The sequence below is a fragment of the Salmo salar genome, unplaced genomic scaffold (assembly GCF_905237065.1).
Source record: "Salmo salar unplaced genomic scaffold, Ssal_v3.1, whole genome shotgun sequence".
Classification (NCBI taxonomy): Eukaryota; Metazoa; Chordata; class Actinopteri; order Salmoniformes; family Salmonidae; genus Salmo; species Salmo salar.
Genome location: NW_025550923.1, coordinates 232,632 through 256,681, shown reverse-complemented (window position 1 = coordinate 256,681; position 24,050 = coordinate 232,632). Strand labels below are relative to the sequence as shown.

Below are 24,050 nucleotides of genomic sequence, written 5' to 3'. Positions count from 1 at the left end.
CAGTAGAGGTTATATACAGTAGAGAGACTATATACAGTAGAGGTTATATACAGTAGAGAGGCTATAAACAGTAGAGAGGCTATATACAGTAGCGAGGCTATATACAGTAGAGAGGCTATATACAGTAGAGGTTATATACAGTAGCGAGGCTATATACAGTAGTGAGGCTATATACAGTAGCGAGGTTATATACAGTAGAGGTTATATACAGTAGAGAGGCTATAAACAGTAGAGAGGCTATATACAGTAGAGAAGCTATATACAGTAGAGAGGCTATATACAGTAGAGGTTATATACAGTAGAGGTTATATACAGTAGTGAGGCTATATACAGTCGAGAGGCTATATACAGTAGCGTGGCTATATACAGTAGAGAGGCTATATACAGTAGTGAGGTTATATACAGTAGAGGTTATATACAGTAGAGGTTATATACAGTAGTGAGGCTATATACAGTCGAGAGGCTATATACAGTAGAGAGACTATATACAGTAGAGAGGTTATATACAGTAGAGAGGTTATATACAGTAGAGAGGATATATACAGTAAAGAGGCTATATACAGTAGAGAGACTATATACAGTAGAGAGGCTATATACAGTAGGGAGGCTATATACAGTAGAGAGGCTATATACAGTAGAGAGGCTATAAAAGTAGCATGGCTATATACAGTAGAGAGGCTATATACAGTAGAGAGGCTATATACAGTAGAGAGGCTATAAAAGTAGCATGGCTATATACAGTAGAGAGGCTATATACAGTAGAGGCTATATACAGTAGAGAGGCTATATACAGTAGCGAGGCTATATACAGTAGAGAGGCTATATACAGTAGAGAGACTATATACAGTAGAGGCTATATACAGTAGAGAGGCTATATACAGTAGCGAGGTTATATACAGTAGAGAGGCTATATACAGTAGAGAGGCTATAAAAGTAGCATGGCTATATACAGTAGAGAGGCTATATACAGTAGAGAGGCTATATACAGTAGAGAGGCTATATACAGTAGAGGCTATAAAAGTAGCATGTCTATATACAGTAGGGAGGCTATATACAGTAGCGAGGCTATAAAAGTAGCGTGGCTATATACAGTAGAGAGGCTATATACAGTAGAGAGGCTATATACAGTAGAGAGGCTATATACAGTAGAGAGGTTATATACAGTAGGGAGGCTATATACAGTAGAGGTTATACACAGTAGAGAGGCTATACACAGCAGCAAGGCTATAAAAGTAGCATGGCACTATGTAGGGAATATGGAGCCATTTGGGACACAGACCACTACGCCTCAGCTGTTATAAAACCTTTTGGACTAATTTTGATTTAAAAAGCTAGATATTGTTTTCTACTTTGACACCATATCCCACTTGGGAAGGAGGACAGAACATGGAACATTAAAGCTGGTTTCTGAAGTCTGGTTTGGTCTCGCTGCTTCCTGTAACAGATATGAAGAGCCCTAAGCTAGGATAATTCCCTGCTACAGCTGGACCTGGAGCTGAGATCCACACCTGGTCTTTAACAGAGCTTGTCTGGTGAAATGGAACCAATACAACAGTAACTAAACTGTAAACCCCAAACACTCTCTATATAGTACCCTAACCCTGTCTATATAGTACCCCAACCCTGTCTATATAGTACCCCAACCCTGTCTATATAGTACCCCAACCCTGTCTATATAGTACCCCAACCCTGTCTATATAGTACCCCAACCCTGTCTATATAGCACCCCAACCCTGTCTATATAGCACCCCAACCCTGTCTATATAGTACCCCAACCCTGTCTATATAGTACCCCAACCCTGTCTATATAGTACCCCAACCCTGTCTATATAGAACCCCAACCCTGTCTATATAGTACCCCAACCCTGTCTACATAGAACCCCAACCCTGTCTATATAGTACCCCAACCCTGTCTATATAGTACACCAACCCTGTCTATATAGTACCCCAACCCTGTCTATATAGTACCCCAACCCTGTCTATATAGTACCCCAACCCTGTCTATATAGTACCCCAAACCCTGTCTATATAGTACCCCAAACCCTGTCTATATAGTACCCCAACCCTGTACCCCAACCCTGTCTATATAGTACCCCAACCCTGTCTATATAGTACCCCAACCCTGTCTATATAGTACCCTAACCCTGTCTTTATAGAATCCCAAACCCTGTCTATATAGTACCCCAACCCTGTCTATATAGTAAACCAACCCTGTCTATATAGTACCCCAACAATGTACCCCAACCCTGTCTATATAGTACCCCAACCCTGTCTATATAGTAAACCAACCCTGTCTATATAGTACCCTAACCAAATCATATAGTACCCCAACCCTGTCTATATAGTACCCCAACCCTGTCTATATAGTACCCCAACCCTGTCTATATAGTACTCCAACAATGTCTATATAGTACCCTAACCAAATCATATAGTACCCCAACCCTGTCTATATAGTACCCCAACCCTGTCTATATAGTACCCCAACCCTGTCTATATAGTACTCCAACCATGTCTATATAGTACCCCAACCCTGTCTATATAGTACCCCAACCCTGTCTATATAGTACCCCAACCCTGTACCCAAACCCTGTCTATATAGTACCCCAACCCTGTCTATATAGTACACCAACCCTGTCTATATAGTACACCAACCCTGTCTATATAGTACCCCAACCCTGTCTATATAGCACCCCAACCATGTCTATATAGTACCCCAACCATGTCTATATAGTACCCCAACCCTGTCTATATAGTACCCCAACCCTGTCTATATAGTACCCCAACCCTGTCTACATAGCACCCCAACCCTGTACACCAACCCTGTCTATATAGTACCCCAACCCTGTCTATATAGTACCCCAACCCTGTCTATAGAGTACACCAACCCTGTCTATATCGTACCCCAACCCTGTACCCCAACCCTGTCTATATAGTACCCCAACACTGTACACCAACCCTGTCTATATAGTACCCCAACCCTGTCTTTTTAGTACCCCAACCCTGTACACCAAACCTGTCTATATAGTACCCCAACCCTGTCTATATAGTACCCCAACACTGTACCCCAACCCTGTCTATATAGTACCCCAACACTGTACACCAACCCTGTCTATATAGTACCCCAACCCTGTCTATATAGTACCCCAACCCTGTCTATATAGTACCCCAACACTGTACCCCAACCCTGTCTATATAGTACCCCAACACTGTACACCAACCCTGTCTATATAGTACCCCAACCCTGTCTATATAGTACCCCAACCCTGTACACCAACCCTGTCTATATAGTACCCCAACCCTGTCTATATAGTACCCCAACCCTGTATATATAGTACCCCAACACTGTACACCAACCCTGTCTATATAGTACCCCAACCCTGTACACCAACCCTGTCTATATAGTACCCCAACCCTGTCTATATAGTACCCCAACCCTGTCTATATAGTACCCCAACCCTGTACACCAACCCTGTCTATATCGTACCCCAACCCTGTCTATATAGTACCCCAAACCCTGTCTATATAGTACCCCAAACCCTGTCTATATAGTACCCCAACCCTGTACCCCAACCCTGTCTATATAGTACCCCAACCCTGTCTATATAGTACCCCAACCCTGTCTATATAGTACCCCAACCCTGTCTATATAGTACCCAAAACCCTGTCTATATAGTACCCCAAACCCTGTCTATATAGTACCCCAACCCTGTACCCCAACCCTGTCTATATAGTACCCCAACCCTGTCTATATAGTACCCCAACCCTGTCTATATAGTACCCTAACCCTGTCTTTATAGAATCCCAAACCCTGCCTATATAGTACCCCAACCCTGTCTATATAGTAAACCAACCCTGTCTATATAGTACCCCAACAATGTACCCCAACCCTGTCTATATAGTACCCCAACCCTGTCTATATAGTAAACCAACCCTGTCTATATAGTACCCTAACCAAATCATATAGTACCCCAACCCTGTCTATATAGTACCCCAACCCTGTCTATATAGTACCCCAACCCTGTCTATATAGTACTCCAACCATGTCTATATAGTACCCTAACCAAATCATATAGTACCCCAACCCTGTCTATATAGTACCCCAACCCTGTCTATATAGTACCCCAACCCTGTCTATATAGTACTCCAACCATGTCTATATAGTACGCCAACCCTGTCTATATAGTACCCCAACCCTGTCTATATAGTACCCCAACCCTGTACCCAAACCCTGTCTATATAGTACCCCAACCCTGTCTATATAGTACACCAACCCTGTCTATATAGTACCCCAACCCTGTCTATATAGCACCCCAACCATGTCTATATAGTACCCCAACCATGTCTATATAGTACCCCAACCCTGTCTATATAGTACCCCAACCCTGTCTATATAGTACCCCAACCCTGTCTATATAGCACCCCAACCCTGTACACCAACCCTGTCTATATAGTACCCCAACCCTGTCTATATAGTACCCCAACCCTGTCTATATAGTACCCCAACCCTGTCTATATAGTACCCAAAACCCTGTCTATATAGTACCCCAAACCCTGTCTATATAGTACCCCAACCCTGTACCCCAACCCTGTCTATATAGTACCCCAACCCTGTCTATATAGTACCCCAACCCTGTCTATATAGTACCCTAACCCTGTCTTTATAGAATCCCAAACCCTGTCTATATAGTACCCCAACCCTGTCTATATAGTAAACCAACCCTGTCTATATAGTACCCCAACAATGTACCCCAACCCTGTCTATATAGTACCCCAACCCTATCTATATAGTAAACCAACCCTGTCTATATAGTACCCTAAGCAAATCATATAGTACCCCAACCCTGTCTATATAGTACCCCAACCCTGTCTATATAGTACCCCAACCCTGTCTATATAGTACTCCAACAATGTCTATATAGTACCCTAACCAAATCATATAGTACCCCAACCCTGTCTATATAGTACCCCAACCCTGTCTATATAGTACCCCAACCCTGTCTATATAGTACTCCAACCATGTCTATATAGTACCCCAACCCTGTCTATATAGTACCCCAACCCTGTCTATATAGTACCCCAACCCTGTACCCAAACCCTGTCTATATAGTACCCCAACCCTGTCTATATAGTACACCAACCCTGTCTATATAGTACCCCAACCCTGTCTATATAGCACCCCAACCATGTCTATATAGTACCCCAACCATGTCTATATAGTACCCCAACCCTGTCTATATAGTACCCCAACCCTGTCTATATAGTACCCCAACCCTGTCTATATAGCACCCCAACCCTGTACACCAACCCTGTCTATATAGTACCCCAACCCTGTCTATATAGTACCCCAACCCTGTCTATAGAGTACACCAACCCTGTCTATATCGTACCCCAACCCTGTACCCCAACCCTGTCTATATAGTACCCCAACACTGTACACCAACCCTGTCTATATAGTACCCCAACCCTGTCTTTTTAATACCCCAACCCTGTACACCAACCCTGTCTATATAGTACCCCAACCCTGTCTATATAGTACCCCAACACTGTACCCCAACCCTGTCTATATAGTACCCCAACACTGTACACCAACCCTGTCTATATAGTACCCCAACCCTGTCTATATAGTACCCCAACCCTGTCTATATAGTACCCCAACACTGTACCCCAACCCTGTCTATATAGTACCCCAACACTGTACACCAACCCTGTCTATATAGTACCCCAACCCTGTCTATATAGTACCCCAACCCTGTACACCAACCCTGTCTATATAGTACCCCAACCCTGTCTATATAGTACCCCAACCCTGTATATATAGTACCCCAACACTGTACACCAACCCTGTCTATATAGTACCCCAACCCTGTACACCAACCCTGTCTATATAGTACCCCAACCCTGTCTATATAGTACCCCAACCCTGTCTATATAGTACCCCAACCCTGTCTATATAGTACCCCAACCCTGTCTATATAGTACCCCAAACCCTGTCTATATAGTACCCCAAACCCTGTCTATATAGTACCCCAACCCTGTACCCCAACCCTGTCTATATAGTACCCCAACCCTGTCTATATAGTACCCCAACCCTGTCTATATAGTACCCCAACCCTGTCTATATAGTACCCAAAACCCTGTCTATATAGTACCCCAAACCCTGTCTATATAGTACCCCAACCCTGTACCCCAACCCTGTCTATATAGTACCCCAACCCTGTCTATATAGTACCCCAACCCTGTCTATATAGTACCCTAACCCTGTCTTTATAGAATCCCAAACCCTGCCTATATAGTACCCCAACCCTGTCTATATAGTAAACCAACCCCGTCTATATAGTACCCCAACAATGTACCCCAACCCTGTCTATATAGTACCCCAACCCTGTCTATATAGTAAACCAACCCTGTCTATATAGTACCCTAACCAAATCATATAGTACCCCAACCCTGTCTATATAGTACCCCAACCCTGTCTATATAGTACCCCAACCCTGTCTATATAGTACTCCAACCATGTCTATATAGTACCCTAACCAAATCATATAGTACCCCAACCCTGTCTATATAGTACCCCAACCCTGTCTATATAGTACCCCAACCCTGTCTATATAGTACTCCAACCATGTCTATATAGTACCCCAACCCTGTCTATATAGTACCCCAACCCTGTCTATATAGTACCCCAACCCTGTACCCAAACCCTGTCTATATAGTACCCCAACCCTGTCTATATAGTACACCAACCCTCTCTATATAGTACCCCAACCCTGTCTATATAGCACCCCAACCATGTCTATATAGTACCCCAACCATGTCTATATAGTACCCCAACCCTGTCTATATAGTACCCCAACCCTGTCTATATAGTACCCCAACCCTGTCTATATAGCACCCCAACCCTGTACACCAACCCTGTCTATATAGTACCCCAACCCTGTCTATATAGTACCCCAACCCTGTCTATAGAGTACACCAACCCTGTCTATATCGTACCCCAACCCTGTACCCCAACCCTGTCTATATAGTACCCCAACACTGTACACCAACCCTGTCTATATAGTACCCCAACCCTGTCTATTTAGTACCCCAACCCTGTACACCAACCCTGTCTATATAGTACCCCAACCCTGTCTATATAGTACCCCAACACTGTACCCCAACCCTGTCTATATAGTACCCCAACACTGTACACCAACCCTGTCTATATAGTACCCCAACCCTGTCTATATAGTACCCCAACCCTGTCTATATAGTACCCCAACACTGTACCCCAACCCTGTCTATATAGTACCCCAACACTGTACACCAACCCTGTCTATATAGTACCCCAACCCTGTCTATATAGTACCCCAACCCTGTACACCAACCCTGTCTATATAGTACCCCAACCCTGTCTATATAGTACCCCAACCCTGTCTATATAGTACCCCAACACTGTACACCAACCCTGTCTATATAGTACCCCAACCCTGTACACCAACCCTGTCTATATAGTACCCCAACCCTGTCTATATAGTACCCCAACCCTGTCTATATAGTACCCCAACCCTTTCTATATAGTACCCAAAACCCTGTCTATATAGTACCCCAAACCCTGTCTATATAGTACCCCAACCCTGTACCCCAACCCTGTCTATATAGTACCCCAACCCTGTCTATATAGTACCCCAACCCTGTCTATATAGTACCCTAACCCTGTCTTTATAGAATCCCAAACCCTGCCTATATAGTACCCCAACCCTGTCTATATAGTAAACCAACCCTGTCTATATAGTACCCCAACAATGTACCCCAACCCTGTCTATATAGTACCCCAACCCTGTCTATATAGTAAACCAACCCTGTCTATATAGTACCCTAACCAAATCATATAGTACCCCAACCCTGTCTATATAGTACCCCAACCCTGTCTATATAGTACCCCAACCCTGTCTATATAGTACTCCAACCATGTCTATATAGTACCCTAACCAAATCATATAGTACCCCAACCCTGTCTATATAGTACCCCAACCCTGTCTATATAGTACCCCAACCCTGTCTATATAGTACTCCAACCATGTCTATATAGTACCCCAACCCTGTCTATATAGTACCCCAACCCTGTCTATATAGTACCCCAACCCTGTACCCAAACCCTGTCTATATAGTACCCCAACCCTGTCTATATAGTACACCAACCCTGTCTATATAGTACCCCAACCCTGTCTATATAGCACCCCAACCATGTCTATATAGTACCCCAACCATGTCTATATAGTACCCCAACCCTGTCTATATAGTACCCCAACCCTGTCTATATAGTACCCCAACCCTGTCTATATAGCACCCCAACCCTGTACACCAACCCTGTCTATATAGTACCCCAACCCTGTCTATAGAGTACACCAACCCTGTCTATATCGTAACCCTGTACCCCAACCCTGTCTATATAGTACCCCACACTGTACACCAACCCTGTCTATATAGTACCCCAACCCTGTCTATTTAGTACCCCAACCCTGTACACCAACCCTGTCTATATAGTACCCCAACCCTGTCTATATAGTACCCCAACACTGTACCCCAACCCTGTCTATATAGTACCCCAACACTGTACACCAACCCTGTCTATATAGTACCCCAACCCTGTCTATATAGTACCCCAACCCTGTCTATATAGTACCCCTGTACCCCAACCCTGTCTATATAGTACCCCAACACTGTACACCAACCCTGTCTATATAGTACCCCAACCCTGTCTATATAGTACCCCAACCCTGTACACCAACCCTGTCTATATAGTACCCCAACCCTGTCTATATAGTACCCCAACCCTGTCTATATAGTACCCCAACACTGTACACCAACCCTGTCTATATAGTACCCCAACCCTGTACACCAACCCTGTCTATATAGTACCCCAACCCTGTCTATATAGTACCCCAACCCTGTCTATATAGTACCCCAACCCTGTCTATATAGTACCCCAACCCTATACACCAACCCTGTCTATATCGTACCCCAACCCTGTCTATATAGTACCCCAACCCTGTCTATATAGTACACCAACCCTGTCTATATAGTACCCCAACCCTGTCTATATAGTACCCCAACCCTGTCTATATAGTACCCCAACCCTGTCTATATAGTACCCCAACCCTGTCTATATAGTACCCCAACCCTGTCTATATAGTACCCCAAACCCTGTCTATATAGTACCCCAAACCCTGTCTATATAGTACCCCAACCCTGTACCCCAACCCTGTCTATATAGCACCCCAACCCTGTCTATATAGTACCCCAACCCTGTCTATATAGTACCCCAACCCTGTACACCAACCCTGTCTATATAGCACCCCAACCCTGTCTATATAGTACCCCAACCCTGTCTATATAGTACCCCAACCCTGTCTATATAGTACCCCAACCCTGTCTATATAGTACCCCAACCCTGTCTATATAGTACCCCAACCCTGTCTATATAGTACACCAACCCTGTCTATATAGTACCCCAACCCTGTCTATATAGTACACCAACCCTGTCTATATAGTACCCCAACCCTGTACACCAACCCTGTCTATATAGTACCCCAACCCTGTCTATATAGTACACCAACCCTGTCTATATAGTACCCCAACCCTGTCTATATAGTACCCCAACCCTGTACACCAACCCTGTCTATATAGCACCCCAACCCTGTCTATATAGTACACCATCCCTGTCTATATAGTACACCAACCCTGTCTATATAGTACCCCAACCCTGTCTATATAGTACCCCAACCCTGTCTATATAGTACCCCAACCCTGTCTATATAGTACCCCAACCCTGTCTATATAGTACCCCAACCCTGTCTATATAGTACCCCAACCCTGTACACCAACCCTGTCTATATAGCACCCCAACCCTGTCTATATAGTACACCAACCCTGTCTATATAGTACACCAACCCTGTCTATATAGTACACCAACCCTGTCTATATAGTACACCAACCCTGTCTATATAGTACCCCAACCCTGTCTATATAGTACCCCAACCCTGTCTATATAGTACCCCAACCCTGTCTATATAGTACCCTAACCAAATCATATAGTACCCCAACCCTGTCTATATAGTACTCCAACCCTGTCTATATAGAACCCCAGGCTGCCTTTAACACACACTTAATGGATTTGAAAGATTTTGAACAGTGTTTGAACACAGGGGTTCTGTGTCTGACGTGTAGTCAGGAAGGATCAGAGGGTGTGTGGTGTGTGTGTGGGGGGTACTGGTGTGTGTGTGGGGGTAGTGGTGTGTGTGTGTGTGTGTGTGTGTCTGTGGGGGGGGGTACTGGTGTGTGTGTGGGGGGTACTGTTGTGTGGAGGGGGGTTACTGGTGTGTGGAGGGGGGTTACTGGTGTCTGGAGGAGGGCTACTGGTGTGTGGAGGGGGGGTACTGGTGTCTGGAGGGGGGTATTGGTGTGTGGAGGGGGGGTACTGGTGTGTGTATGTGTGGGGGGTACTGGTGTGTGTGGGGGGTACTGTTGTGTGTGTGTGGGGAGTACTGGTGTGTGTGGGGGGGTACTGGTGTGTGGAGGGGGGTACTGGTGTGTGGAGGGGGGTACTGGTGTGAGGAAGGGTACTGGTGTGTGGAGGGGGGGTCCTGGTGTGTGGAGGGGGGGTACTGGGGGGTACTGGTGTGTGGAGGGGTGGTACTGGTGTGTGGAGGGTGGGTACTGGTGTGTGGAGGGGGGTACTGGTGTGTGGAGGGGGGTACTGGTGTGTGGAGGGGGTATTGGTGTGTGGAGGGGGTATTGGTGTGTGGAGGGGGGTACTAGTGTGTGGAGGGGGGGTACTGGTGTGTGGAGGGGGGTTCTGGTGTGTGGTGGGGGGTTCTGGTGTGTGGTGGGGGGGTACTGGTGTGTGTGTGTGGGGGTACTGGTGTGTGTGGGGGGTACTGGTGTGTGGTGGGGGGGTACTGGGGGGTACTGGTGTGTGGAGGGGGGTACTGGTGTGTGGGGGTACTGGTGTGTGGAGGGGGCTACTGGTGTGTGGAGGGGGGGTACTGGTGTGTGGAGGGGGGATACTGGTGTGTGGAGGGGGGTACTGGTGTGTGGAGGGGGGTACTGGTGTGTGGTGGGGGGTACTGGTGTGTGGAGGGGGGTACTGGTGTGTGGGGGGGTACTGGTGTGTGGAGGGGGGTACTGGTGTGTGGAGGGGGGTACTGGTGTGTGGAGGGGGGTACTGGTGTGTGGAGGGGGGTACTGGTGTGTGGAGGGGTGGTACTGGTGTGTGGAGGGGGGTACTGGTGTGTGGAGGGGGGTACTGGTGTGTGGAGGGGGGTACTGGTGTGTGGAGGGGGGGTACTGGTGTGTGGAGGGGGGGTACTGGTGTGTGGAGGGGTACTGGTGTGTGGAGGGGTAGTGGTGTGTGGAGGGGGGTACTGGTGTGTGGAGGGGTACTGGTGTGTGGAGGGGTACTGGTGTGTGGAGGGGTACTGGTGTGTGGAGGGGGGTACTGGTGTGTGGAGGGGGTACTGGTGTGTGGAGGGGGGGGTGTGTGTGTCTCTCCTGTTCCAGCATCAATCTGCAGCTGGCAGAGTTCCCATGACATCATGCCCTCGCTATGGCATTTGTCCTGGACGCTGATTGGCAGGTAACTTCACTCCCCTCTCTCCTCCCCTGGTCACAAAGCCTCCCCAGCACCCCCGCTCTGCCTCCCCCATTAGGACAAGGCTTTAAACATGAGAGCACCAGGAAGACATGACCTCGACACACACACACACACACACACACACACACACACACACACACACACACACACACACACACACACACACACACACACACACACACACACACACAAACACAGGAAGTGAGCAGACAGCAGCTAGTGAGCTCCACTGAGCTCTGATCCATTCCAGCAGGCAGGACAGCCAGGAACATATGGGGCATGTCCCAAATGGCATTCTATTTCCTATATAGTACACTAACACCCACAGAGTTCAGGTCAAAAGAGGTGCACTGTATAGGGAACAGGGATCCATTTTGGATGCATGCCTAGTAACATATGGATCTATAGATCTACCACGGGATCTATTTACCCTCCACCCTGATGATGGACTGTGATCACTGATCTATACATCCTGCTGTCTCTATACATCCTGCTGTCTCTATACATCCTGCTGTCTCTATACCTCTATACATCCTGCTGTCTCTATACATCCTGCTGTCTCTATACCTCTATACATCCTGCTGTCTCTATACCTCTATACATCCTGCTGTCTCTATGCCTCTCTATACATCCTGCTGTCTCTATGCCTCTCTATACATCCTGCTGTCTCTATGCCTCTCTATACATCCTGCTGTCTCTACACCTCTCTATACATCCTGCTGTCTCTAAACCTCTATACATCCTGCTGTCTCTATACCTCTATACATCCTGCTGTCTCTATACATCCTGCTGTCTCTATACCTCTATACATCCTGCTGTCTCTATACCTCTATACATCCTGCTGTCTCTATGCCTCTCTATACATCCTGCTGTCTCTATGCCTCTCTATACATCCTGCTGTCTCTATGCCTCTCTATACATCCTGCTGTCTCTACACCTCTCTATACATCCTGCTGTCTCTATACCCCTCTATACATCCTGCTGTCTCTATACCTCTATACATCCTGCTGTCTGTATACATCCTGCTGTCTCTATACCTCTATACATCCTGCTGTCTCTATGCCTCTCTATACATCCTGCTGTCTCTATACATCCTGCTGTCTCTATACCTCTCTATACATCCTGCTGTCTCTATACCCCTCTATACATCCTGCTGTCTCTATACCTCTCTATACATCCTGCTGTCTCTATACCCCTCTATACATCCTGCTGTCTCTATACCTCTATACATCCTGCTGTCTCCATGCCTCTATACATCCTGCTGTCTCTATGCCTCTATACATCCTGCTGTCTCTATACCTCTATACATCCTGCTGTCTCTATGCCTCTCTATACATCCTGCTGTCTCTATACATCCTGCTGTCTCTATACCTCTATACATCCTGCTGTCTCTATACATCCTGCTGTCTCTATACATCCTGCTGTCTCTATACATCCTGCTGTCTCTACACCTCTCTATACATCCTGCTGTCTCTATACCTCTCTATACATCCTGCTGTCTCTATACCCCTCTATACATCCTGCTGTCTCTATACATCCTGCTGTCTCTATACCTCTCTATACATCCTGCTGTCTCTATACCTCTCTATACATCCTGCTGTCTCTATACCTCTCTATACATCCTGCTGCCTCTATACCTCTCTATACATCCTGCTGTCACAATACCTCTATACATCCTGCTGTCTCTATGCCTCTCTATACATCCTGCTGTCTCTATACATCCTGCTGTCTCTATACCTCTCTATACATCCTGCTGTCTCTACACCTCTATACATCCTGCTGTCTCTATACCTCTCTACACATCCTGCTGTCTCTATACATCCTGCTGTCTCTATACCTCTCTATACATCCTGCTGTCTCTACACCTCTATACATCCTGCTGTCTCTATAACTCTATACATCCTGCTGTCTCTATGCCTCTATACATCCTGCTGTCTCTATACCTCTATACATCCTGCTGTCTCTATACATCCTGCTGTCTCTATACATCCTGCTGTCTCTATGCCTCTATACATCCTGCTGTCTCTATACCTCTCTATACATCCTGCTGTCTCTATACATCCTGCTGTCTCTATACCTCTCTATACATCCTGCTGTCTCTATACCTCTCTAAACATCCTGCTGTCTCTATACCTCTCTATTAATCCTGCTGTCTCTATACATCCTGCTGTCTCTATACCTCTCTATACATCCTGCTGTCTCTACACCCTCTATACATCCTGCTGTCTCTACACCTCTATACATCCTGCTGTCTATACACCCCTCTATAAATCCTGCTGTCTCTATACCCCTCTATACATCCTGCTGTCTCTATACCTCTCTATACATCCTGCTGTCTCTAAACCTCTATACATCCTGCTGTCTCTACACCTCTATACATCCTGCTGTCTCTATACCTCTCTATACATCCTGCTGTCTCTATACATCCTGCTGTCTCTACACCCCTCTATACATCCTGCTGTCTCTATACCTCTATACATCCTGCTGTCTCTACACCTCTATACATCCTGCTGTCTCTATACCTCTCTATACATCCTGCTGTCTCTATACATCCTGCTGTCTCTATACCTCTCTATACATCCTGCTGTCTCTATACCTCTCTATACATCCTGCTGTCTCTATACCTCTATACATCCTGCTGTCTCTATACCTCTATACATCCTGCTGTCTCTATACCTCTATACATCCTGCTGTCTCTATACCCCTCTATACATCCTGCTGTCTCTATACATCCTGCTGTCTCTATACCTCTATACATCCTGCTGTCTCTATACCCCTCTATACATCCTGCTGTCTCTATACATCCTGCTGTCTCTATACCTCTATACATCCTGCTGTCTCTATACCTCTATAAATCCTGCTATCTCTATACATCCTGCTGTCTCCATACATCCTGCTGTCTCTATACCTCTCTATACATCCTGCTGTCTCTATACCTCTCTATACATCCTGCTGTCTCTATACCTCTCTATACATCCTGCTGTCTCTATACCTCTCTATACATCCTGCTGTCTCTATACCTCTCTATAAATCCTGCTGTCTCTAAACCTCTATACATCCTGCTGTCTCTATATATCCTGCTGTCTCTATACATCCTGCTGTCTCTAAACCTCTATACATCCTGCTGTCTCTATACCCCTCTATACATCCTGCTGTCTCTATATATCCTGCTGTCTCTATACATCCTGCTGTCTCTAAACCTCTATACATCCTGCTGTCTCTATACCTCTCTATACATCCTGCTGTCTCTATACATCCTGCTGTCTCTATACATCCTGCTGTCTCTATACCCCTCTATACATCCTGCTGTCTCTACACCTCTATACATCCTGCTGTCTCTATACCTCTCTATACATCCTGCTGTCTCTATACATCCTGCTGTCTCAATACATCCTGCTGTCTCTATACCTCTCTATACATCCTGCTGCCTCTATACATCCTGCTGTCTCTACACCCCTCTATACATCCTGCTGTCTCTATACCTCTATACATCCTGCTGTCTCTATACCCCTCTATACATCCTGCTGTCTCTATACCTCTCTATACATCCTGCTGTCTCTATACATCCTGCTGTCTCTATACATCCTGCTGTCTCTACACCCCTCTATACATCCTGCTGTCTCTATAACTCTCTATACATCCTGCTGTCTCTATAGATCCTGCTGTCTCTATACCTCTCTATACATCCTGCTGTCTCTATACATCCTGCTGTCTCTATACCTCTCTATACATCCTGCTGTCTCTATACCTCTATACATCCTGCTGTCTCTATACCTCTATACATCCTGCTGTCTCTATACCTCTCTATACATCCTGCTGTCTCTATACCTCTCTATACATCCTGCTGTCTCTATACCTCTCTATACATCCTGCTGTCTCTATGCCTCTCTATACATCCTGCTGTCTCTATACCTCTATACATCCTGCTGTCTCTATACATCCTGCTGTCTCTATACCTCTCTATACATCCTGCTGTCTCTATACCTCTATACATCCTGCTGTCTCTATACATCCTACTGTCTCTATACCTCTCTATACATCCTACTGTCTCTATACCTCTCTATACATCCTACTGTCTCTATACCTCTCTATACATCCTGCTGTCTCTATACCCCTCTATACATCCTGCTGTCTCTACACCTCTATACATCCTGCTGTCTCTATACCTCTCTATACATCCTGCTGTCTCTATACATCCTGCTGTCTCTATACCCCTCTATACATCCTGCTGTCTCTATACCTCTATACATCCTGCTGTCTCTATACCCCTCTATACATCCTGCTGTCTCTATACATCCTGCTGTCTCTATACCCCTCTATACATCCTGCTGTCTCTATACATCCTGCTGTCTCTATACCTCTATACATCCTGCTGTCTCTATACCATCCTGCTGTCTCTATACATCCTGCTGTCTCTATACCTCTATACATCCTGCTGTCTCTATACCTCTATACATCCTGCTGTCTCTATACATCCTGCTGTCTCTATACCTCTCTATACACCCTGCTGTCTCTATACCTCTATACATCCTGCTGTCTCTATACCTCTCTATACATCCTGCTGTCTCTATAACATCCTGCTGTCTCTATACCTCTCATAAATCCTGCTGTCTCTATACCTCTATACATCCTGCTGTCTCTATACATCCTACTGTCTCTATACCTCTCTATACATCCTGCTGTCTCTATACCTCTATACATCCTGCTGTCTCTATACATCCTGCTGTCTCTACACCCCTCTATACATCCTGCTGTCTCTATACCTCTCTATACATCCTGCTGTCTCTATACATCCTGCTGTCTCTATACATCCTGCTGTCTCTATACCTCTCTATACATCCTGCTGTCTCTATACCTCTCTATACATCCTGCTGTCTCTATACCTCTATACATCCTGCTGTCTCTATACCTCTATACATCCTGCTGTCTCTATACCTCTATACATCCTGCTGTCTCTATACCCCTCTATACATCCTGCTGTCTCTATACATCCTGCTGTCTCTATACCTCTATACATCCTGCTGTCTCTATACCCTCTATACATCCTGCTGTCTCTATACATCCTGCTGTCTCTATACCTCTCATACATCCTGCTGTCTCTATACCTCTATAAATCCTGCTATCTCTATACATCCTGCTGTCTCCTATACATCCTGCTGTCTCTATACCTCTCTATACATCCTGCTGTCTCTATACCTCTCTATACATCCTGCTGTCTCTATACCTCTCTATACATCCTGCTGTCTCTATACCTCTCTATACATCCTGCTGTCTCTATACCTCTCTATACATCCTGCTGTCTCTATACCTCTATACATCCTGCTGTCTCTATATATCCTGCTGTCTCTATACATCCTGCTGTCTCTAAACCTCTCATACATCCTGCTGTCTCTATACCCCTCTATACATCCTGCTGTCTCTATATATCCTGCTGTCTCTATACATCCTGCTGTCTCTAAACCTCTATACATCCTGCTGTCTCTATACCTCTCTATACATCCTGCTGTCTCTATACATCCTGCTGTCTCTATACATCCTGCTGTCTCTATACCCCTCTATACATCCTGCTGTCTCTACACCTCTATACATCCTGCTGTCTCTATACCTCTCTATACATCCTGCTGTCTCTATACATCCTGCTGTCTCACCATACATCCTGCTGTCTCTATACCTCTCTATACATCCTGCTGCCTCTATACATCCTGCTGTCTCTACACCCCTCTATACATCCTGCTGTCTCTATACCTCTATACATCCTGCTGTCTCTATACCCCTCTATACATCCTGCTGTCTCTATACCTCTCTATACATCCTGCTGTCTCTATACATCCTGCTGTCTCTATACATCCTGCTGTCTCTACACCCCTCTATACATCCTGCTGTCTCTATAACTCTCTATACATCCTGCTGTCTCTATAGATCCTGCTGTCTCTATACCTCTCTATACATCCTGCTGTCTCTATAGATCCTGCTGTCTCTATACCTCTCTATACATCCTGCTGTCTCTATACATCCTGCTGTCTCTATACCTCTCTATACATCCTGCTGTCTCTATACCTCTATACATCCTGCTGTCTCTATACCTCTATACATCCTGCTGTCTCTATACCTCTCTATACATCCTGCTGTCTCTATACCTCTCTATACATCCTGCTGTCTCTATACCTCTCTATACATCCTGCTGTCTCTATGCCTCTCTATACATCCTGCTGTCTCTATACCTCTATACATCCTGCTGTCTCTATACATCCTGCTGTCTCTATACCTCTCTATACATCCTGCTGTCTCTATACCTCTCTATACATCCTGCTGTCTCTATACCTCTCTATACATCCTACTGTCTCTATACCCCTCTATACATCCTGCTGTCTCTATACCTCTCTATACATCCTGCTGTCTCTATACCTCTCTATACATCCTACTGTCTCTATACCTCTATACATCCTGCTGTCTCTATACCTCTCTATACATCCTGCTGTCTCTATACATCCTACTGTCTCTATACCTCTCTATACATCCTACTGTCTCTATACCTCTCTATACATCCTGCTGTCTCTATACCCCTCTATACATCCTGCTGTCTCTACACCTCTATACATCCTGCTGTCTCTATACCTCTCTATACATCCTGCTGTCTCTATACATCCTGCTGTCTCTATACCCCTCTATACATCCTGCTGTCTCTATACCTCTATACATCCTGCTGTCTCTATACCTCTATACATCCTGCTGTCTCTATACCTCTATACATCCTGCTGTCTCTATACATCCTGCTGTCTCTATACCCCTCTATACACCCTGCTGTCTCTATACCTCTATACATCCTGCTGTCTCTATACCCCTCTATACATCCTGCTGTCTCTATAAATCCTGCTGTCTCTATACCTCTATAAATCCTGCTGTCTCTATACCTCTATACATCCTGCTGTCTCTATACATCCTACTGTCTCTATACCTCTCTATACATCCTGCTGTCTCTATACCTCTATACATCCTGCTGTCTCTATACATCCTGCTGTCTCTATAAATCCTGCTGTCTCTATACCTCTATAAATCCTGCTGTCTCTATACCTCTATACATCCTGCTGTCTCTATACCTCTATAAATCCTGCTGTCTCTATACCTCTATACATCCTGCTGTCTCTATACATCCTACTGTCTCTATACCTCTCTATACATCCTGCTGTCTCTATACCTCTATACATCCTGCTGTCTCTATACCTCTATACATCCTGCTGTCTCTATACCTCTATACATCCTGCTGTCTCTATACCTCTCTATACATCCTGCTGTCTCTATACATCCTGCTGTCTCTATACCTCTATACATCCTGCTGTCTCTATACATCCTGCTGTCTCTATAAATCCTGCTGTCTCTATACCTCTATATATCCTGCTCTCTCTATACCTCTCTATACATCCTGCTGTCTCTATGCCTCTCTATACATCCTGCTGTCTCTATACATCCTACTGTCTCTATACCTCTCTATACATCCTGCTGTCTCTATACCTCTCTATACATCCTGCTGTCTCTATACCTCTCTACACATCCTGCTGTCTCTATAACTCTCTATACACCCTGCTGTCTCTATACATCCTACTGTCTCTATACCTCTCTATACATCCTGCTGTCTCTATACATCCTGCTGTCTCTATACCCCTCTATACATCCTGCTGTCTCTATACCTCTATACATCCTGCTGTCTCTATACATCCTGCTGTCTCTATACCCCTCTATACATCCTGCTGTCTCTATACCTCTAACATCCTGCTGTCTCTATACTATCCTGCTGTCTCTATACCCTCATCCTGCTGTCTCTATACATCCTGCTGTCTCTATACCTCTATAAATCCTGCTGTCTCTATACATCCTGCTGTCTCTATACTCCGCCTCTATACATCCTGCTGTCTCTATACCTCTCATACATCCTGCTGTCTCTATACCCCTCTATACATCCTGCTGTCTCTCTATACATCCTGCTGTCTCTATACATCCTGCTGTCTCTATAAATCCTGCTGTCTCTATACCTCTATAAATCCTGCTGTCTCTATACCTCTATACATCCTGCTGTCTCTATACATCCTGCTGTCTCTATAAATCCTGCTGTCTCTATACCTCTATACATCCTGCTGTCTCTATACCTCTCTATACATCCTGCTGTCTCTATGCCTCTCTATACATCCTGCTGTCTCTATACCCCTCTATACATCCTGCTGTCTCTATACCCCTCTATAAATCCTGCTGTCTCTATGCCTCTCTATACATCCTGCTGTCTCTATACATCCTATTGTCTCTATACCTCTCTACACATCCTGCTGTCTCTATACCTCTCTATACATCCTGCTGTCTCTATACCTCTCTATACATCCTACTGTCTCTATACCCCTCTATACATCCTGCTGTCTCTATAGATCCTGCTGTCTCTATACCTCTATACATCCTGCTGTCTCTATACCCCTCTATACATCCTGCTGTCTCTACACCTCTATACATCCCGCTGTCTCTATACCTCTCTACACATCCTGCTGTCTCTATACCTCTATACATCCTGCTGTCTCTATATCTCTATACATCCTGCTGTCTCTATACCTCTATACATCCTGCGTCTCACCACAATTCAGACACCCTAAAGCAGGGCATCTCAACCACTTCTGTTATGGTTGTACCACATCTTATAATATCCAGTCAGCAGCAGCAGAGGTGGAACTAAATCAGACAGGGTAATGTTATAATATCCAGTCAGAAGCAGCAGAGGTAGGGCTAAATCAGACAGGGTAATGTTATAATATCCAGTCAGCAGCAGAGGTAGGGCTAAATCAGACAGGGTAATGTTATAATATCCAGTCAGCAGCAGCAGAGGTAGGGCTAAATCAGACAGGGTAATGTTATAATATCCAGTCAGCAGCAGCAGAGGTAGGGCTAAATCAGACAGGGTAATGTTATAATATCCAGTCAGCAGCAGCAGAGGTAGGGCTAAATCAGACAGGGTAATGTTATAATATCCAGTCATCAGCAGAGGTAGGGCTAAATCAGACAGGGTAATGTTATAATATCCAGTCAGCAGCAGCAGAGGTAGGGCTAAATCAGACAGGGTAATGTTATAATATCCAGTCAGCAGCAGCAGAGGTAGGGCTAAATCAGACAGGGTAATGTTATAATATCCAGTCAGAAGCAGCAGAGGTAGGGCTAAATCAGACAGGGTAATGCAGACTAAGAGCTAGCCAATCATCTCTGACGATGCTGAGAGCTAGCCAATCATCTCTGGCAAAATTGAGAGTCAATATTCTCCTCTCCTCTCCTCTCCTCTCCTCTCCTCTCCTCTCCTCTCCTCTCCTCTCCTCTCCTCTCCTCTCCTCTCCTCTCCTCTCCTCTCCTCTCCTCTCCTCTCCTCTCCTCTTCTAGTAGACCATTCAAAACAGAGGTAACATGTTAAAAGTGTAAATGAAACTCTGGGAGCTGCGTCCTCACCTCTCTGGCAGGTCTTGAAGAAGATGGCGTTGTGAGGTGTCCTCAGGACGATGTGACCACCGGCGTCCATGACCAGTATGGTGACCTCGAATGCCGCTACGCCATCCTGGTCTCCTAAACACGGGAAGCCCACCTGCACCACTTAAAACACAGAGAAACATCATATTACAACGCAGTAATCAGTATACAAGCTATTGTGACTGATTTCAAGCTATTATGAGTGATTTCAAGCTATTATGAGTGATTTCATGACTGATTTCAAGCTATTATGAGTGATTTCAAGCTATTATAACGGATTTCAAGCTATTGTGACTGATTTCAAGCTATTATGAGTGATTTCAAGCTATTATGACTGATTTCATGACTGATTTCAAGCTATTGTGAATGATTTCAAGCTATTATGTCTGATTTCCAGCTATTATGACTGATTTTAAGCTTTTATGACTGATTTCATGACTGATTTCAAGCTATTATGACTGATTTCAAGCTATTTGACTGTAGTGGCCTGTGTGGTCTAGTGGTTAGTGCTAGGCTGCTGACCCACACTCCTCCACTCTTTCCTGCTTGCTGTTCAGTCTCATGTGTTCAATAAACAACAACACTGAGAAGGTAGCATGGATTCACCAGCTCCTGTCTCACCTGAGGGTCTACGTGGTACAGAGCCCATGAGAGGAACGTTGACCGTGGGGTTGTCCATGATATCCACATCCATGGAGCGCAGTGTCTGGAACTCATAGAAGTACTCTGCCTGCAACACACATGAACGGAGAACAGCTGAACAACCAATGACATGTGGTTTTGCTCTCTAAATGACATGTGGTCTCTCTCTCTCAATGACATGTGGTTTTGCTCTCTAAATGACATGTGGTCTCTCTCTCTAAATGACATGTGGTCTCTCTCTCTCTAAATGACATGTGGTCTCTCTCTCTCTAAATGACATGTGGTCTCTCTCTCTAAATGACATGTGGTCTCTCTCTCTCTAAATGACATGTGGTCTCTCTCTCTCTAAATAACATGTGGTCACTCTCTCTCTAAATGACATGTGGTCTCTCTCTCTCTAAATGACATGTGGTCCCTCTCTCTAAATGACATGTGGTCTCTCTCTCTCTAAATGACATGTGGTCTCTCTCTCTCTAAATGACATGTGGTCTCTCTCTCTAAATGACATGTGGTCTCTCTCTCTAAATGACATGTGGTCTCCTTCTCTCTAAATGACATGTGGTCTCTCTCTCTCTAAATGACATGTGGTCCCTCTCTCTCTAAATGACATGTGGTCTCTCTCTCTAAATGACATGTGGTCTCTCTCTCTAAATGACATGTGGTCTCTCTCTCTCTAAATGACATGTGGTCTCTCTCTCTCTAAATGACATGTGGTCTCTCTCTCTCTAAATGACATGTGGTCCCTCTCTCTAAAAGACATGTGGTCTCTCTCTCTAAATGACATGTGGTCTCTCTCTAAATGACATGTGGTCTCTCTCTCTAAATGACATGTGGTCTCTCTCTCTAAATGACATGTGGTCTCTCTCTCTCTAAATGACATGTGGTCTCTCTCTCTAAATGACATGTGGTCTCTCTCTCTAAATGACATGTGGTCTCTCTCTCTCTAAATTACATGTGGTCTCTCTCTCTCTAAATGACATGTGGTCTCTCTCTCTAAATGACATGTGGTCTCTCTCTCTCTAGATGACATGTGGTCTCTCTCTCTCTAGATGACATGTGGTCTCTCTCTCTAAATGACATGTGGTCTCTCTCTCTAAATGACATGTGGTCTCTCTCTCTCTAAATGACATGTGGTCTCTCTCTCTAGATGACATGTGGTCTCTCTCTCTCTAAATGACATGTGGTCTCTCTGTCTCTCTTGTCAAGTGATTGGGGCGGCGTGGCAGAACACACACAGGGGAAAAAGAGAGAGCCCAGAACAGAGAGATGAAAGAGGGAGAGAGGAAAGGGGAGACAGCGATGTTCCCTCTATGCAGTGAATGCTTCCCAGTGTTAAAGCGTTTGATGAAGGGAAAGGTACACAAGGCGGGCAGAGGGAGAGTAGGCTAATCCTGCAGCTGAATGGTAATAACCAACACAGATAACTCTCCACCATGCAGCCTTTCATGCCCCAGGCTTTTGTTCCTAAGCTTCGCCGGCTGCCTTTGAAGTACAGGGGTAACAGAACCCAGGAAAGAGAAGGGCCCTCATTCTGTATCTCTCTCTCTCTATCCCTCTCTCTCTCCTTCGCCCTCTATCTCTCTCTCCCTCTCTCTCTATCCCTCTCTCTCTCCTTCCCTCTCTATCCCTCTCTCTCTCTCTCTCTCTCTATCCCTCTCTCTCTCCTTCCCTCTCTATCCCTCTCTCTCTCTATCCCTCTCTCTCTCTATCCCTCTCTCTCTCTATCCCTCTCTCTCTCTCTCTCTATTCCTCTCTCTCTCCTTCCCTCTCTCTCTCCCACTCTCATTTGCCGACTCAACATGCCATTACCGGATTACGATCTCTGTGTGTTTTGTGTGTGTGTATGTTTAGTGTGTGTGTGTGTGTGTGTGTGTGTGTGTGTGTGTGTGTGTGTGTGTGTGTGTGTGTGTGTGTGTGTGTGTGTGTGTGTGTGTGTGTGTGTGTGTGTGTGTGTGAGTGTGTGAGTGTGTGTTTTGTGTGTTGGACGTGTTTAACTATTCTTGTGGGGACCAGAAGTCCCTACAAGAATAGTAAACGAACAAAAAGTTGACCAGCTGGGGACATTTTGTTAGTCCCCACAAGGTCAAATGCTGTTTCTGGGGGGTTTAGGGTTAAGGTTAGAATTAGTGTTAGGGTCAGAATTACGTTAAGGGTTAGGGTTAGGAGCTATGGTTAGTTTTAGAGTTATGGGTTAGGGAAAATAGGATTTTGAATGGAACTGAATTGTGTGTCCCTACAAGGTTAGCTGTACAAGACTGTGTGTGTGTGTGTGTGTGTGTGTGTGTGT

The 24,050-nt window shown here is 45.3% G+C and overlaps 1 long non-coding RNA gene across 1 annotated transcript in view; it reads right to left on the bottom strand.

Moving 5' to 3' along the window:
- LOC106592950 (wnt inhibitory factor 1) overlaps positions 1-24,050 on the bottom strand; it is a 63,183-nt gene that overhangs the window by 28,694 nt on the left and 10,439 nt on the right. Inside the window, exons 3-4 of the long non-coding RNA XR_006768234.1 lie at positions 21,743-21,851; positions 21,104-21,244 (exon numbers count right to left, since the gene is read on the bottom strand). This is a non-coding gene — a long non-coding RNA (wnt inhibitory factor 1). The remainder of the gene's footprint in view (positions 1-21,103; positions 21,245-21,742; positions 21,852-24,050) is intronic.